The sequence below is a fragment of the Mastigoproctus giganteus genome, chromosome 1 (assembly GCF_048544385.1).
Source record: "Mastigoproctus giganteus isolate SK-2022 chromosome 1, ASM4854438v1, whole genome shotgun sequence".
In the NCBI taxonomy this organism is placed as follows: domain Eukaryota; kingdom Metazoa; phylum Arthropoda; class Arachnida; order Uropygi; family Thelyphonidae; genus Mastigoproctus; species Mastigoproctus giganteus.
In genome coordinates, this window is record NC_143575.1 from 279,932,081 (window position 1) to 279,948,989 (window position 16,909).

The window sequence follows — 16,909 nt, forward strand, 5'->3', positions numbered from 1 at the left end:
TTGGTTTTTAGGAGCATTAGCAACTAAGGCCATATTGCTCCGGGAATATGCGGTGGTCATTCCCTGAACTTTCCGCATCCTCCGTATTCGGTGGTGACGGGCTCGAACCCCAGTCTAATCAAGAAGCGTGTGCGGATTGGAAGGGATGGGGAGGTTGGATAGAAGATAAGGGGAAGAGATAGACCTCCCATGAAATAGAAGAGAGAAGTTTACAACAGCGTATAGATTGGGAAAAAAAAAAATAATAATAAAAATAATAAATAATAATAATAATAAATAAAATACAACAATAAAAAAATAATAAAAAAATTAAAAAAAAATTAAAAATAATAAATAAAATACAACAATAAAAAAATAATAAAAAATTAAAAAAAAATAAAAAATAATAAATAAAATACAACAAAAAAAGAAAAAAATAATAATAATAAAAAAACTATATACAATGTTTACTATTAGCTAAGTGAGTACGATCACCACTCCTGGGGGACTTAATCACACAACCAAAACTATGAATAACACTTCATTACATTAATTAACACCATTTGAAAAGTATTAGGCCACAGCAACCAGACACACTTGTCCAATCGTTGTACAGGACTCAAACACTTTGCCTTAACTTTTTTTTTTTTTCTCTTGCTGGTGCTGTGATTATCTGGTCCGATTATCTGATTATCTGTGATTATCTGTGATTATCTGATCCGACACTACCAGATTTCACCGTTAAACTCAGAAGGCAAATAGCGAGGCCCTGTACATGAACAAACATAAGTAGCACCCTGTCAGCGTTTTACAATTCAATATCATATTTACAACATGCACAGCCAGCTTTTCCACTGTACACAAAATCGCTATTAGTATCGTGGTACTCTTTACAAGTCACATTTTGACAGAAACCACACTGCTTAAGATCACTAACACAACCAACAGACAACCTCTGTTAATTCTACTAAATCCAATTTTATATTTATGGCAAATAATCTACAAAACACAACATCGTTACCATCGTGGAACCAACATATTTACTTAAGAAAAGAAAACTAGGGACTTGTTTACAGAAAACATATTTAATGGGCAAAAAAGCATAATAGTTCTTGTCCTTGAACACAAACTCTGGATTTGTTGGCATCACTCTTTACAGATCAACTCCACTTAGTCTCTTCCTACGTGCAAACAATTTATCTGCAAAATTACAAAAAGCTAGGAAATTTTCTTTATCATTGACAAAACATGGTAGGTCATCTTCATTGTACACTTCTGTAAGAAGCTGTAGGTTATTTCTTAAGTCTGTATAGAGATAGCAGTTAAATATTAAATGCTCCATGGTCTCAGGAGCACCACACTTACATAATGGAGAGGCAGCCAACCCCAGAGAGAACAATTTGGAGTTCAAGCTGCCATGCCCTGTTAGAAGAAAAGATACGTTCAGACCTGGGCAGAACCAGGCCAACCGTTGCTTGGTAAATTCTAATATGTTGGGAAGGTATCTAAAAGTAACTCTACCAACTTCTGCATTGGACCAAGTTAATTGCCAACTATTAACAAACTCTCTTCTAATTCTACAATTATCATCCTTCGTTGGTTTGTCTAAATTAATTGAATAGTTGCTCACCCCTGCAGGCAGAGCTTTCCGACGATAATATTGTAAGTAGTGATAAATAACTTCATACTGAATGGGAAGTTTTCCACTCAGTACTTGGAGTGCCATTGTTGACACTGTTCTGCAATTTCTTGTGATTGCAAGAAGAAAGAAACGTTGCGCTTGAGTCAAATACTTCGAGACTAAACAGTTATTAACACGATAACCCCATGCACCTGCAGCATAACAAATTATTGGTATAAAAATACACTCGTAGTATAACTTTAAAGTTGCGGGTTTAATTCCCCAGACATTTTTAGTTATTCTAATGATTTTACCAGTTAAGACTTTTATTTTGTTCAGCATATTTTTTGCGTGGGCTACGAAACTAAATCGATCGTCCATCGTTATTCCAAGATATTTATACGTTCTTACAATTTTAATGGATTGATTATTAATTTTTACGTTGGGGGGTCTATTCAGGTTTGAATAACCTTTCAAAAGCATTTGTTTAGTTTTGTCAATAGAAATCTGTAGTTTGTGCACACTACACCAACCATCAAGTCTCCCAAGATTTCGTTCGCACGTTCTTCAAGTTCCCTACGAGACTCTCCAAAAACCAATGCGGTCAAGTCGTCTGCATATGCCTCCTTCAAAATTTGGTCGCCCTGTACCCCGAGCAACCCATCAAGAACCGCATTCCAGCAGACCGGTCCTAGGACTGATCCCTGAGGGCAACCCCGAGTAAGCGAACAGACACCAGAATACACCACTAGGCTACGACCATGGAAATAATCAGAAACTAGACGATAAAGGGGAGCAGACACTTCGGCCTCCCGGAACCTCCTCGCCAGGACACTTTGCCACCATAAGGTGGCAAAGGCCCCTTTGAAGTCCACAAAGAGGCCGAGGACATACTTGGAATCCGCATTCGAGACCGAATCCATTACAAACTTTATAGCATCAACAGTTGAACAGCCTTTTGTAAAGCCAAATTCAGTGTTTACTTGTAGATTTTTAGCCTTATAATATTTCATAAATCTAGTTACAATAACCTTTTCTAAAACCTTGCCTAGCACTGGTAGTAATGCAATAGGACGATAGGTGGATGGAACATTGAGGGGTTTGTTAGGATTTTTAACCAGAATTTTAAGATTAGCTTGCTTCCAAGGAGTTGGAAAATGCCCGTCAGCCAAACAGGAATTAAGAAGATTAACAATTAGTTGTGGTTTGATTGTCTAGATTCTTTTTAATATTGCAACTTCAAGTAAATCTAAGCCTGGAAATTTGTTATCCTTCAAAGAATTGGGCACAGACGTAACGCTCTTTGGCTAACTTGGACATTTTAAAAATGTGTGACCGTCTTGAGCAATTTCCGCACAAGATCAGCCGAAACATTCCTCGTTTCACTCCCACTTTTGAAGGCCTAAATTTTACCTTTGAACAAAATACTTTTAACGATTGGTACTCTCCTTGCCCATGGGGTTCTTTGTCGGTTGCTTAGTAACGCAAGGGAAATAAATAAAAGTAAAGAAATTGATTATAGAAGTTTAGATGGCGTCCATCTCGCTATTGCGAGACACTGGATTATCCCACCGAGACAACAGCAACAACCAACGTAAAGCGCAACCTAACACACAATCGCATCACGGATCGACCGGCCCTCAAGCCAACACGACGTCACTCTGCAAAAGTCATCAAACAAGACATGGCACGTGACCACACTTACAAATGACTATAAAAGGAACTAAAACGAAGACACGAAGAACAAGAGGAACTGGACTAGAAGACAACATCCCGAATACCCTTCTCATTTCAGTTTATGGTGCACACTTTTATACTAAAATCACGACTAATACCATTTCTATTTTAAGCATCAAAAATTTCAAAGCCACATTCAGCTGCGCCATCTGGAAAATCCATTTGGTAGGACGAACGAAGATTTATTTATTTACTCCTCCACAACAAGGGAAGGTGGGCCAGTCCCCGTGGATCTCATGCCGTCTCAATTCGAGACTCTGACTCATCTGAGTTTGGTGGGCCAGATTCCTCTGGGGGTCCACTCCAGAAAAAAAAAATACTGCGGTGTAAAAAAATAATATTAAAAAAAATAATAAACAATAAAATAAATTTTAAAAATAAAACATAATAAAATAAACTTAAAGAAATAAAAAATTACAAAATAAATTTTAAAAAATAATAATAAAATCAATTTTAAAAAATAATAAAAAAACTAGGGGGCTTCGCCTCCTGCTCGCTTTGCTCGCCAACCTCCTCGGATGCTTTTCTACATGAAATGTAGAGGTATGACGGAGTAAATCAAATCTTTTCTACGTAAAAGGCACCTGTCGAAACGCACTGATCGATATCTAATCAGGAAATGACCTACGTAATTATTTACCCGTGTATTCGTAGTGACGTAATTGTCCCCCTCTCTTGTCCCATTGGCTCGAATAAATATCACTAGGAGGCAAACTTTCTTAATGTATAGAGAGATAATAAATTAAAAAAAAAAAAAAATCGGAAGTTGGGCCTAAAGCAGAAAGGCGCTTTTATATTTTTGAATGCCAGTGTATGCAGTACGAATTTGTGAACTGATTTGCGAACCCTGCCAGGTCTTCGTTGTTGAGGTTTAGAAAGGCACGTTGGGCATTTCACACACAGCCCACTGGAGGGTGGCCATCATTTTGGTCAGATGTGCCCTTTGCTGACGGCTGCACAGCCGACCTAATGATAGCGACGGAAGAGACTTGTGGGTGCGTGCACGAGCCAGACCACCCTCCTCGAAGCCACGCCTGGAGCTGCAGGAGGACTTGTTGACTCCAACAGTGGGAGACAAAAACCACGCGCCTACAAATATTCCTTCTACTTACGGAACTTCAGTGGTTGCGATCTTTCTAGAGCGCAGTTTGCAGAGGGGAGGGGGGAATTGTTTAAGCGGGGTGCTGGCGCCTGTGAGACCCTTATTTTTTATGCGTGCTGGATCTGAAACCCCCTCGGAGGGTGGAAGAGGGGGTGGGCCGCAGGATTTGCGCTTCACTGCAAGGAGGAGATGCGCAACGAGAGGAATTAATTTGGCGGATGAGAGACGCTGTTCTGATCGAGGCACACCCCTCCCAATCCATCAGCCCCTAAGCCGCCGATAAGAGATGAGGTCAGCGATAAACTTGCGACTTCGTGGCGTCACCTGCTGCTAGCTGAGGTCAGCAGACGGTGAATATTAATTTTGGAACGACGAAAATTATAGCGGGGGTGGGCACGATAGCGTGGGGAGCGAAAAGACGGCTCTCGCGTGCGTGACACGAAAGAGAGAAAGTTGAGAAAGGTGAGTTTTCTTATGGGGCGCGCATTTCGCCGCAACCCCTCTTTCCTGGTGGGTGGATGGAATACAGGAGGTTGATTTCCAGAGGGGGAACTGCGCTGCACACGTAGCCACGCTCATATCACTCGGGCAGACGAACAATGCCTATTGGGTGGGCTACGCGCTGTCACCCCAACCCTGGACGAAGAAATTCTTCGCCTTTTCCTGCTCGGGAGGAAGAACTGTTTATTGCATAAAAAGCTTCCCAGGAATTTATAGAATGCGCGTTCACTGTTGACCTCCCTTCTGGGGCATCGTCAAAGGGCGCAGTCGCTTGTAATCGTCTTTTGAAAAGAGTTCCGACTGAAGAAGTCGGATTTAAAAGAAAATTGCGCGGCAGTTCCATTGGAGATGCCATCGGGGGCGCCCGAATAAATCAGATTCGTCCCCTTCCAGTGGGGCTCTCGCTCCATAATGCGTGGACGAAGTAGGCTAATGCGGGGGCCGATCAAAAACCGTTATCTACGCAGTGTCGTCATGGTAACTAATTACTTGCCACCGGTCGCCCGTATTTTTAGAATGTGCTCGAAGGTAGAGATATGCCGGCCCTGCTCAAGTCGTGACAGTCGACAAGTGGAAGCAGAAGATATTCTTCAGCGAACTGGCAGGTGGCGAATGAGGAAACTTCATCGCCAGACTTCTTTATCCAGAATCTCCTTCCCTCCCCCTCTGGGCTGTAGCTGGGGTGGCTACCCCTTCAGCACTGCGTCAAATGAACGAGATTATCGATGTCAACCCGAGCTCCCGTGCCACATCCAATAAAACAACCCGTCACTCTTTGCCCCCCCCCCCAAGACACCCGTGGTCGCGAGAAATACGGAACCCATAACGGAAGACGAACCGACAGAGTTCGCCAACTTATCAATTTTCTCAGTCGAGTCCACCCCAGATAACGGCGACACTCGTTTCTGTGCGCGAGACGTTTTGTAGCTAGTGAGGCTCGCGTGACAAAAGTGATATTTGAGATTCCGCGCTGTGTGTCCGAGATGTCAGCCGCGGATTAGGTTTCTCTTCTATTTATCCAACCCCTTTTGTGCGGAGCGGCGAAGAAAATTGCGATCCCCCCTCCCCTCTCGCCCGCAACAGGATTGTCGCGTTATCCTGTCTTACGGAAGCGGCAGAAGTGTTATGACACGATTATCGAGAGGAATACGGACTTGTCGTCCGCGTTCAACTTTTCCCATTTTGACAGCGTCTGTTCCGTACAAGCTGACGCCGTAAATCCTTGTGCGGACATTTAAAAGACGTCCGTCGATAGCGCGAATCGCACGTGTTTATTCTTGGGGTTAAACAGATTTCTGAGAAGGAAACGCTTCTGGGGAAACGCACGAGGCGCGCCGAGCAAATGGAAAGATATTTCTGAAATGCGGCTTAAAGCGAGCGGGAGGCACCCGTAAGTCCGCACAAATCCCCTTCCAACGAATACGGGAGGAAACGTAAATTTCAATTTGGGCACCACCTTTTACGAGGGAACGGATAAATATATTTCTCGTTGTGTCGGACCCGACCCACAATAATTTCCAGCAGGCAGAGAAGAAAAGACGAATGAACAAAAGGAGTAACGAACAAATGCTTGTAAAATAATAATGGGGCGCTTTCGTAAAGATGATCCCATTTTATCGACTCCAGTGTGGTACAGAAGCACGGTCGGACCATCGAATCTCCAGCGCGACCTCCCTATAATTGGCGCAGTTCTTTTATACAAATGTATCACCTTCAAACTTGAATGATCTGTTCAAGCATTCGTGCGGAGGAGAAACCTGCGCTGAAGTTCCAGATGGGCTCTGATCCCTGATAGGGTTGAATTGTTCTTGGGTCAAGGTTCTGGGACTTTCCATTGACGTATGTTCAAGAATGGAGTGTTGATCCACTCAGAAAACCATTTATCGGGTAGCCGCCAATAGAATGTGGTCAATTGTCTTTTGCAGTGAAGTGGGCACAGTTTGTCCAGGACCATGATGGAGATCATATCGGTATTGAGACGGGTGTTTTCTACAAGCTCGCAGGTTGCTTTCGTTCGTAGCCTTGAAAGTTTGGACTGTTCTACCAAACAGGTCGTGCAGCTGGATTTTACTATCAAAGACAGTTAAAGACGCTTATGTGGGGACACTACAGTAGTGAGACATTGAGGAACATGGGCTAAATAAATAGACGAAGGACTTTTCTTAAGGGAGCATATCACGAAGGCAGACTTATGGGGGCTGATTGAAACAGATAGCGTCCGAAGTCACTGAACTAAATATATCATATTCCTATCTAGATTATGATTGGCCAGCTAGACGTTGACTTCAGGTGTGATGACAGCGAAGGTCTTTATGTCATCATCGTAAGATACGCAGTTCGGTTTATGAATGAGAAAGGGCGAGAGCGGTGTTGAAAAGGAGTCCAGAAAGGACACCTCCTTGACACACCAATACTAACAGATTTCAGGTAATATGTTCCCATGGCATAAAGATGGAAAGTCCTTTCAGACTGCAATTTGGAAAGCAATGAGTGGACTTTGCCATTTATGGAGTAGTACATCATACATCATCAGCCATTTTCAATCCACTGTAGGATGAAGGCCTCTCCAGCAACTTTCCAGTTCCTTCTGTTTTTAGCACTGGCCATCCATTTACTACCCACAAACTCATGAATTTCATCTATCCATCTCCGCCTTTGTCTTCCAGGTTTTCTTCTAGCTCCTCTTGGATACCATTCTGTTATTTTCTTAGTCCATCTGTCATCACTTCCATAAGTCATGTTGAGGAGGTTCATTATTTTACGTTTCAGACAAACTGGGATATTGCTCTTCAGTATGTGACTATATTTCCTGAATGCTATCCATCCAAAATTTATTCTTCTCTTGACTTCCAGCCATTTATCATTATTACAGCTAATAACTTGTCCCAGATATGACTCCACCTTTTCAATTACTGCTCCTTCAATCATTATTTCCCTTTCTGTGGCATACTTGTTCATCATTACTTTTGTTTTAGCCATATTCATCTTTAGTCCAAAATCCTTACTAACTGTGCATAACTGATTAAGATTTTCCTCTAATTCTTTTGGATCGTGGCTTATGACCCCAATGTCATCTGCAAATCGTAAATGGTTTAGGTACTCTCCGTTCACATTATTGACTCCTTTCTGCGACCAGTCTAATCTTCTGAAAGCTTCCTCAAGGGCAGCAGTAAACAGCTTCGGAGATATTGTGTCTCCTTGTCGAACTCCTTTCTCGATTTTAAATTTCCTACTGTCTTTGTCTAGTCTAATAAAGGAGGTAGCACTCTCATATGGGGTATGAAGGCCTTGTCTTTCCAGTGCCCGAAACATTGCCTTATGCTGTATGCAGTCAAATGCCTTTTCATAATCCACAAATGCCAGGCATAATGGTGTTTTATATTCATTTGCTTTCTCTCTTTTTAGCTGTGATATTACGTGAAGGTGATCCACAGTTGAGAATCCTGTCCTAAAGCCAGCTTGCTCTTTCGGTTGATTCTCATCAACTTTTCTTTCTAATCTGTTAGTAATGACCCTTGTGAACAACTTGTAGATGTGGGATAACAAGCTAATTGGTCTATAATTTCCAATTTCCAATTTATCTCCTTTCTTATGCAGCAAAACTATGATTGCATTATTCCACTGCTTAGGCATCACACCTTTTCTAATGTACTTTGTGAAGAGTTTTTGTGTTATGTCTCTTCCTCCCAATTTTAACAACTCTACAGTAACTTCATCTTCCCCCAGGGCTTTCTGATTCTTCATTTTCTTCAATGCATGCTCTACCTCATCAGGAAGAATATTGGGTATGTCGTATGTGTTGCTACGTTGCAATCCATCTTCCCCACTGCTGGCATCATTCCCCTGCTCCTTGTATAATTCTCTATAGTAGTCTTCTGCTATTTGAATTATGCCTTCTCTGCTGTTTATAAGTACACCATCGCTATTCTTCAGTTTCAGTATCATTTGTCTTTCTGTATTACTGCTCATGGCTGCTGATTTAAATCCTTTGTTTTCCCTTAATGCTTGTTCTACTTTTCCTGTGTTAAATCTTCTTATGTCCTCTCTGAGTCTCTTTCTAATGGCTTTGCATAACTCAGTATACTCAATTTTCTCCCTGTCAGTGTTTTTCTTGCTCTTCATTTGTCGTCTTTGGTTCATCATGACAAGTGTTTCTTGACTAATTTTTTCTTCTTTGGATTTCTTTTTCCCTATAGGTTTCTTGGGCTTTATCACTTTCAGAAAGTTGTAATATTCCTCGTCGATACCTTGGTCCTAGGCCGTCTGCAGAAGCTCAAACTTGTTCTTAAGTTCCAGTACATACTGCTTTTTCTCCTCTTCTGTTATCTCAAAGACCTTTGTATTATTTACTCGAGTCAGTTTTTTCCTTTCCTTTCCTACATCTATATCAAGTGTACATCTTACCATTCTGTGATCACTTCCAACATTTACCTTATTCAGGACGGTAACATCATTCACAATATATCTTTCATTAGTTGTTAATCCATTTGGACTCTTCCATGTCCACTTTCTGTTCACCCTTTTCTTGAAAAAAGTGTTCATTACTGACAGTCCTTGAGATTCTGCAAATTCCACAAGTCTTCTTTCACCTCTTTCATTTCTTTCGCCAATTCCAAAATTTCCTATAGTTCCTCTTTCTGCGCTGTTTTGTCTTTTTCCAACCTTAGCATTGAAGTCTCCCATAATAATAGTGTAGTGGGTTTTCTGCTCAACTAGAAGACTCTATGGAATAGTATTCACCGCAAATTGAGAGGAACTTTCGTGGATCCACGGTATCAAAGGGTGAGTTTATGTGGGGAAATGCTATGCTCACTTCGGCAGCTCTCGAATTGAATCGAGGATCAGTTGCGTAGAAGAGACAAGATTGGTAATATTGTGGATCTCTTTGGTCTGCCATCGTGGTTTTGTGATGAACCTGGTGAAATAATATCAGTGAGTTGAAAACCGGCGTGACGAGTTTCGAGGAAGGGATCTTTTGCTTTTTCAAGCGAAGTTCGGGCATTGTTGTCGAAGAATGCAATTTGGGAACACTTCGTATATTCGCGATAAAGATTTATTTAGAAATGCGCGTGCCTATACATGAAGAAAAGTAATTTTGAAAAATGCACGTTCACAATAGGCAGTTACACTTTTAAGAAGGAATTCCAGCGTATCCTGTGGACCAGAATCTGGAAAACAGTTTGTCTTCACGGGGATTGAATCGACAGTAAAGGGATCTGTGGATGAAGCGAAGTTGAGAATGGGCGATGGCCTTTGGAGTGCAGAACCTTTCTAACCTTTCTGGAGGTATTCTGAGGGTGGTGTGAATTTGGCTCTATCGAACGAACAGCGTTGTGGCCCGATTGTTGGTAGAGAATACAGTTTTGCTAAGCGTGGCGATGCCTGTAAAAGCGTGATTCGTGTCGTGGAAGATCTGATTTTCTTTGTGGGCAGAGCATTCAAATAGAAGATGTCCGTTCTGTTCTCTGCGTCCACGAAGTAACCGAGGGCCAGGCCAAATGCCACTGTAGGAATATGTTGAGGTTTGAACATTTCATCTCATTCCGGAAAACCGCCACACTGCGGTGGCCTTCCATCGTGGACACGAAAACGAGCCAAGAATTCCCGAGCGAAGCATTTTAAATGAAAATCGAATTTTAAAATTTTTCTGTGATGATTTAATAATCAATGAAATAAAAAAGTAAATTTTATTTGCTTTTAATAATGATTACAACTAATTATTTACCAATTAAAGTAATTGATTTCACACCGCGCTATTCACTCAACTAATAGTTTTCTCATTTCCTCGTGCCTTTTTTTAATAAAAATTGAACGCTCATTTTCCTGTTGAATTCCAATGGGAATTCCACTTTTATTCATTTTACGAATCCTTCTTCTAAGCTTTCTAAACCAGGTCGCCTCTGAGGTGCCTCTTTGCAGCCCTGTAGTCCTCACAATCGGAGTCTTCCTTTGCACAGCTGTCCATTTGTCGATCTCACCGTTCCAGTTGCTCGTCTGTGGACCCTTCCAAGAAGGTCAATGTCTTTTTTCGGATGGGACACAGCGTTTATGTCATCGCGCAATTAAGGACAAATCGCCTTCGAGTTGAATATTTCTGAAAGGTTGAAATATTAAAATTGAATTTTGAGACTTGTTTATAAAATTTTTGATGTTTTTATTTATTATTTAAACTGATAGGAAATTGATTTATTTAAAGGATAACTTTTACGATTTTCTAATGTTTTTCTTTCTATCCGTCATTTTGCGTTATAATATTTTGTGAATTATACCATTAAATTCTACTACTAATTCCATTTTTTTAAAATCTTCTAAAATACTTTATTTTGGGCGGTTTAATGTAAATTTTTTCACTTCTGAAATATTAAAAAAATGTATTCACATATTTTTTATTATTTAATATATAAATAATAAATGTGTACACGAGCGACAATTATATTCTGCAATAACTACGCCATACTTCTTCGCCTGTCATGGCCCCCTAAAGGACCTCTTTGAAATGGCTCTCGATTGGAAACGAGAGCCATTTGTTTATGGTGTGCTGAAGACGAACAGCTTCACATCTTTTGTGCCCGCATTACGAGGGGCAAACGTCTCACCGCAAGCGCTTGGTCCCTTCACTCAAAAAGAAACTGCAGCTGCTGTACTTGAAAATTGAAGAAACTTTGGCTTCAACAATTTTCTTCGGACCTTTTCAACAGAAGGAAAGAGATCCAAGTGTTTGATACCAATAAAAACCATCCTCTTCTATAACTACGAACTCTGCTGAGAAAAAGTGTTTTTATCTGCATCTGATAAAAATCCAATTCTCCTCACTTAGCAATTTAATCTTTTTTAAGATGAATCAGTGTAAGCAGATATATTTTCTGCTTTCAGAAGTCTTCAAACACGGGTTCGCATCCATTTTTCACATACACTTTTGCTCTCGTGCGTACGCAATTAGAAGGACCACCCCATAACGGGTGGAAACGACCTCAGATCCAGTCCTGTCGATGACATTCGGAATTTTTATGGCCTTTTCCACAATGTGGTTCAGTTAGTCTGTCTCAGGTGAGGGAGAATGGTTTTTCATCCCGGAAAATCGGGTGTTTCGTTCAGCAAACAGAAGATCGATCAGCACCCAATTTACAGACAATATGGTGCTACTAAAATCCTACTACAGCATAGAAGAGACAAGATTGGTAATATTGTGGATCTCTTTGGTCTGCCATCGTGGTTTTGTGATGAACCTGGTGAAATAATATCAGTGAGTTGAAAACCGGCGTGACGAGTTTCGAGGAAGGGATCTTTTGCTTTTTCAAGCGAAGTTCGGGCATTGTTGTCGAAGAATGCAATTTGGGAACACTTCGTATATTCGCGATAAAGATTTATTTAGAAATGCGCGTGCCTATACATGAAGAAAAGTAATTTTGAAAAATGCACGTTCACAATAGGCAGTTAGAATCTTCCCAATAAGTTCTAGCTTTATACAGCAACTTCTGGAGAGGGACTAAGTTAAATATCTCTCTATAATCCCAATTTAGAACACTGATAACAAAAATTGAAACGGCAACGAGATTCATACGTGCGAATCGAGAACAAATTGCGGATTCATTCGTTCTTCGAACGGGGGCAGGACAACGCAGTTACGATGTGCAGTTGGTGGATTGCGTGTGTGAGATCAGTGAGTGAAATAAAGAACTGCCGAATTTCTATTGGTTCGATTTCAATGAAGTTTATACTTCGATAAATCTAAATAAAATTTCAAATGCGAACGCTCCTAATAACATTCCAATACGTTTATTAAAAAATAAATGCGCAAAATCTTTTTAAGTGAATGAAATTTTTTACTTAAAACGGCCCAAAGATGTTTTCCCTTTGAATTCACGCGCGTAAATGCAGACCCAGTGCGCATGTTTGCATTTCGATTCCGTCAGCATTTAATTAAATGGTGGCGTTGGTGAAGACGAGCGACGTTATAAAGAGCCGTCTGCGAATTAGCCGCTGGTGGTGGCCGCGGACGAACTGTTCCGTTCTTTATTCATTTTTTAATAAGTTTTTCCTCTTAAGGTGGCAACCCCGAACGAAGCAATTAAACTTTTCTAACGACCTCCCATTTGCGGAAAATGTTCTAAACAACCGCGGAAACTTCACGAATAAAAACGTCGAGTATTTCGTAAAGCGATTCGCGTGACGCCGGGAGTGGAACGCTGTTTTTGCGTTGTGTATTCCCAAGAACGGTCTCCAATCGGGATCGGGCCCATTTATTTCCTTCCCCCCGTTCGCAGTTCGAGTTCAAAATGCTCGGAAAGAACCATTTTTCAGCCAAAACGCGCCGTGTATTGAAAGGGCCGGATTGATCGCATTGTTACCGGAATCGGGCTCATAATTGTTAATTTACTTTCGCCGTTATGGAAAAGTCACGTAACGGGCTCGGAAGAAATCCCCCCCCCCTTCCCCGGCTTACGAGCCCGCGTAAGGCAAATGAGGGAATTCGTATACAGTTCGTGACCGCCGGTAATAGGAAAAACGGCGGACTGCAAATACCGCCGTTAAATCGTACAAATGAACTCTCCGGTCGTTTCTAAACACGTCTGCTTTTTGGTGCTTTGCCGTGAAAGGCTTAGCGTTCTTAAAATCTTACTTTCAGACCGATTTATCTTCGGAGGAAGGCAAGTTTCCTTTAATGGAAAAAGACACGCCATTTATCACGGCCAGTACGGCGAGCCCTCCCTCTTAGCAGACGTACTCCGTAAGTCCGTTGCTTTCCAGAAAGAAAATCTTACGAAGTTTAACGAAAAGAGAAAAAAAAAAAAAGGGAAAAAACAGAAACGCAAAAAAAAAAAAAAAAAAACAAAAATAAGAAAGAAAAAGACGTCTTATCTGCTCGCTGCGGGAGTCAGGAGTAATGAGCAAACATCCGCGTTGTCATTAATTACCGGCGATTCTTTCTCCGAGAGTTTTTCTTTTTTGCTTTATTTCTTTTAAAATCTGACGGACTCACTCTCAATCGGCTGCTCTTTGAAGTGTTCCCGGGACCGAATGCCACTGTTAGGGCACAATCGACGCATCGGACAGGTTTTGCGAGAGGGGTTGCTCGCCTACAAAGTGCGCTTCACGCGAGCGAACAACCTCGTATGGAAGGCGGCCGCCAATCAAAACTGGAACACAACGGCCGACCTTTGTTCCTTGTCGCCGCGAATTATCCGGAATTGGAGTTGGGGGGGAGGGACGTCCAGCTTTCGAAGTGATTGTTGGCCGTTGTGTGGCGCTTCTAAACATCATTCGGTTTTTGTACTAAATGTGTTCTCTATTTTAAAATTGATTTAACTCGTTCAATTTAAAACTAATTAAAAGGCATCTGTAGTGCAAATGACATCAGTTTAATTCGTAGTCTCTACCGGAGTACTTCAACTGGCATCGTTTCAATGATATCTCACGTTGTGAATACCTTCGTAAGTAGTTGTCACGGTGTTGCACTACCTCGAATAAGTAACGCTCCACCAGTGGAGAAGTTGGCGGATACCACCACCCAGACGGCACCGTTTCGAAGCTTTTGGCCGCTCATCTGTGGGCGGGCAGGTATCCTGGTGTTGCAATAGTGACAACCCAGTTATGAAGTACAAAGTGCACAATATGAGAGATGCCTGATGGTGTCCACTACTACAGAATATAAAGTATTTTAGGGAAGGAGCCTGGTGCATCGCAAAACTAATTTAATTACTTTGGTAGATGGCTACGAATTAAACCTATTCTACCACGTAGCACAAGACTCTTCCCCTAAAATACTCCATAAACTAATTAAAATTATTTTAATTAATTAACTTTAAAATTAATTAAATTATGTATTTTAAACTCTGATTTTAGATTTCTTCAACTTTTGGAAGGGTCCTGTAAAGTCCAAATATTAGTATTAGTGTTAGCAATGGCCAAATAGTGCAAAGAAGCCTTTGAGTTATGCTGTACCAGCGGAAAAAAAAAAAATAATAATAATAATAAATAAATAATAAAATAAAATAAAAAATAAAATCTTCTATACATGGTCATCGATAAAGGAAATTCGTGATTTCCCTTTTAATTATCTTCGGAAATATCTGATCGATGGCTGTGATCGAATTTAAATGTGTGCTAACAGCGCAACGTACGTGGCAATGTTATGACAGATTTGAATTGAGCGTACAACAACACGCACGCCGACCGGGCTAGCCAGGTGGGTAAAGTGGTTGCCTGGCAACCCATAGGTCGCGAGTTCCAATCCCGCCTCGGGCTTGGATCAGAGTAAAATACAAAAACTTTGGCAGGTGCATTATGGGTACAGAAACCAATGCGCGAACAACTAACAAAAACAAAAAAAAAAAACACACTGCGCTTTCTGCTGCATGGTGGCCATTTTACTGACAGTGACTGAGCCGGTGCGCGTAGGAGTCAACAACCCCTAGCATTGTCACTGTTATGGGTATTATTGCGTCAGGCGATCATGTAACCAATCACTGCCTGCAATAAAGATATTAATTAATCTGCGCACACTCACGACACAGCCAAGGTCATTGTTGAGGTGTCAAATAAAACTTAGTGAGTTAGCACACTTTTTCCTGCTTCGATCACAGCAATCGATCAAATATTTCCGAAGATAATTAAAAGGGAAATCACGGACACCTTTTTCGATGACCCTGTATATAAAAAAAAAAAAAAATTTAAATAGTGTTTTTTTTCACGTGCACACTTTTTGCTTTCCGCAAGGCGGGGCCAACAGCTATTGCGTCATACCACAACAAAGTGATTGATAGGTCTGTCTCAAAGACACCTGTCTCAAATTGTCACATGGACAATTGAAGGCATTGAAGGACAATTGAATATCTCTTTTGTATTAACGGAAAACGATTAATAATTAATAATTAATAATTAATTAATAATTAATTTGAGCAGGTGGGCTAAGAAGTGGCAACTGAAGTTTAACCTTGACAAATGCAAAGTACTGCATATGGGTAGAAGTAACCCCAGAGAAACGTACCAACTGTGTGGTACTACACTTAAAATGAAGAAGACCTGGGAGTAATTGTGCAGGCAGATATGAAGTTTTCTGAGCAATGCAGACAGGCTGCTAAGGCAGGTCATGGGGTTTTGTCAATGATATATAGGAATTTTGCTAGCAGGGAAAAGGAGGTGATTGTCCCTCTGTATAAGGCAATGGTCAGGCCACGCCTTGAATACTGCGTACAGTTCTAGAGGCCTCATTTTGGGAAGGATGTAGATTTACTTGAGCGTGTACAGAGAAGGGCAACAAGATTGGTGAGGGGAATGAAGGGATCCTCTTACCAAGAGAGGCTTAAGTTCTGCAAATTGCAGTGGCTGGAGACTAGGCACCTGCGCGGTGATCTGATTGAGGTGTATAAGGCCTTGAATGGGTTGAGCACGCTGAATTCTGATGGGATCCTTCCACTTGTTCAGATTACCAACCAAAGGGGGGCATACATTCAAATTAAGAAAGGACAGATGTAGAATAGATGTGTCGAAATTTGCCTTTACCCAGCAGGTTGTGAATTGCTGGAACAAACTTCCATCTGTCGTTGTGGAAGTTGATAGGTTAAATAAATTTAAGGATGAACTGGACATTCATTTGGAGAGACTGGTGCGATTTTTTTTTTTTTTGGCTGATGCTGCATAAGCTCATACACTTGCTTTCTTACATCACATGCCACTACTACTACTACTACGAATCGAAAAACAAAAAAAAATTGGACAGGAAATGTTGATTATAATGAAATTATAATGAACATTGATTATAATTTCATTATAATCAATGGGTATATATAATGAATGGTTTTGTTATTAATTTGTTTTTAGATAATAAAGTAATATAAATTTTGTACATCTTTCGATTATTAGAGGGAGGTGGGGGGTTCCCTTAACAAAAATAAATAAAAAATAAATAAACAAAATATAAAAACGTATAATTGAGGTTCGTGTGACAAAAGGCAGAGGGGACGAAGCGA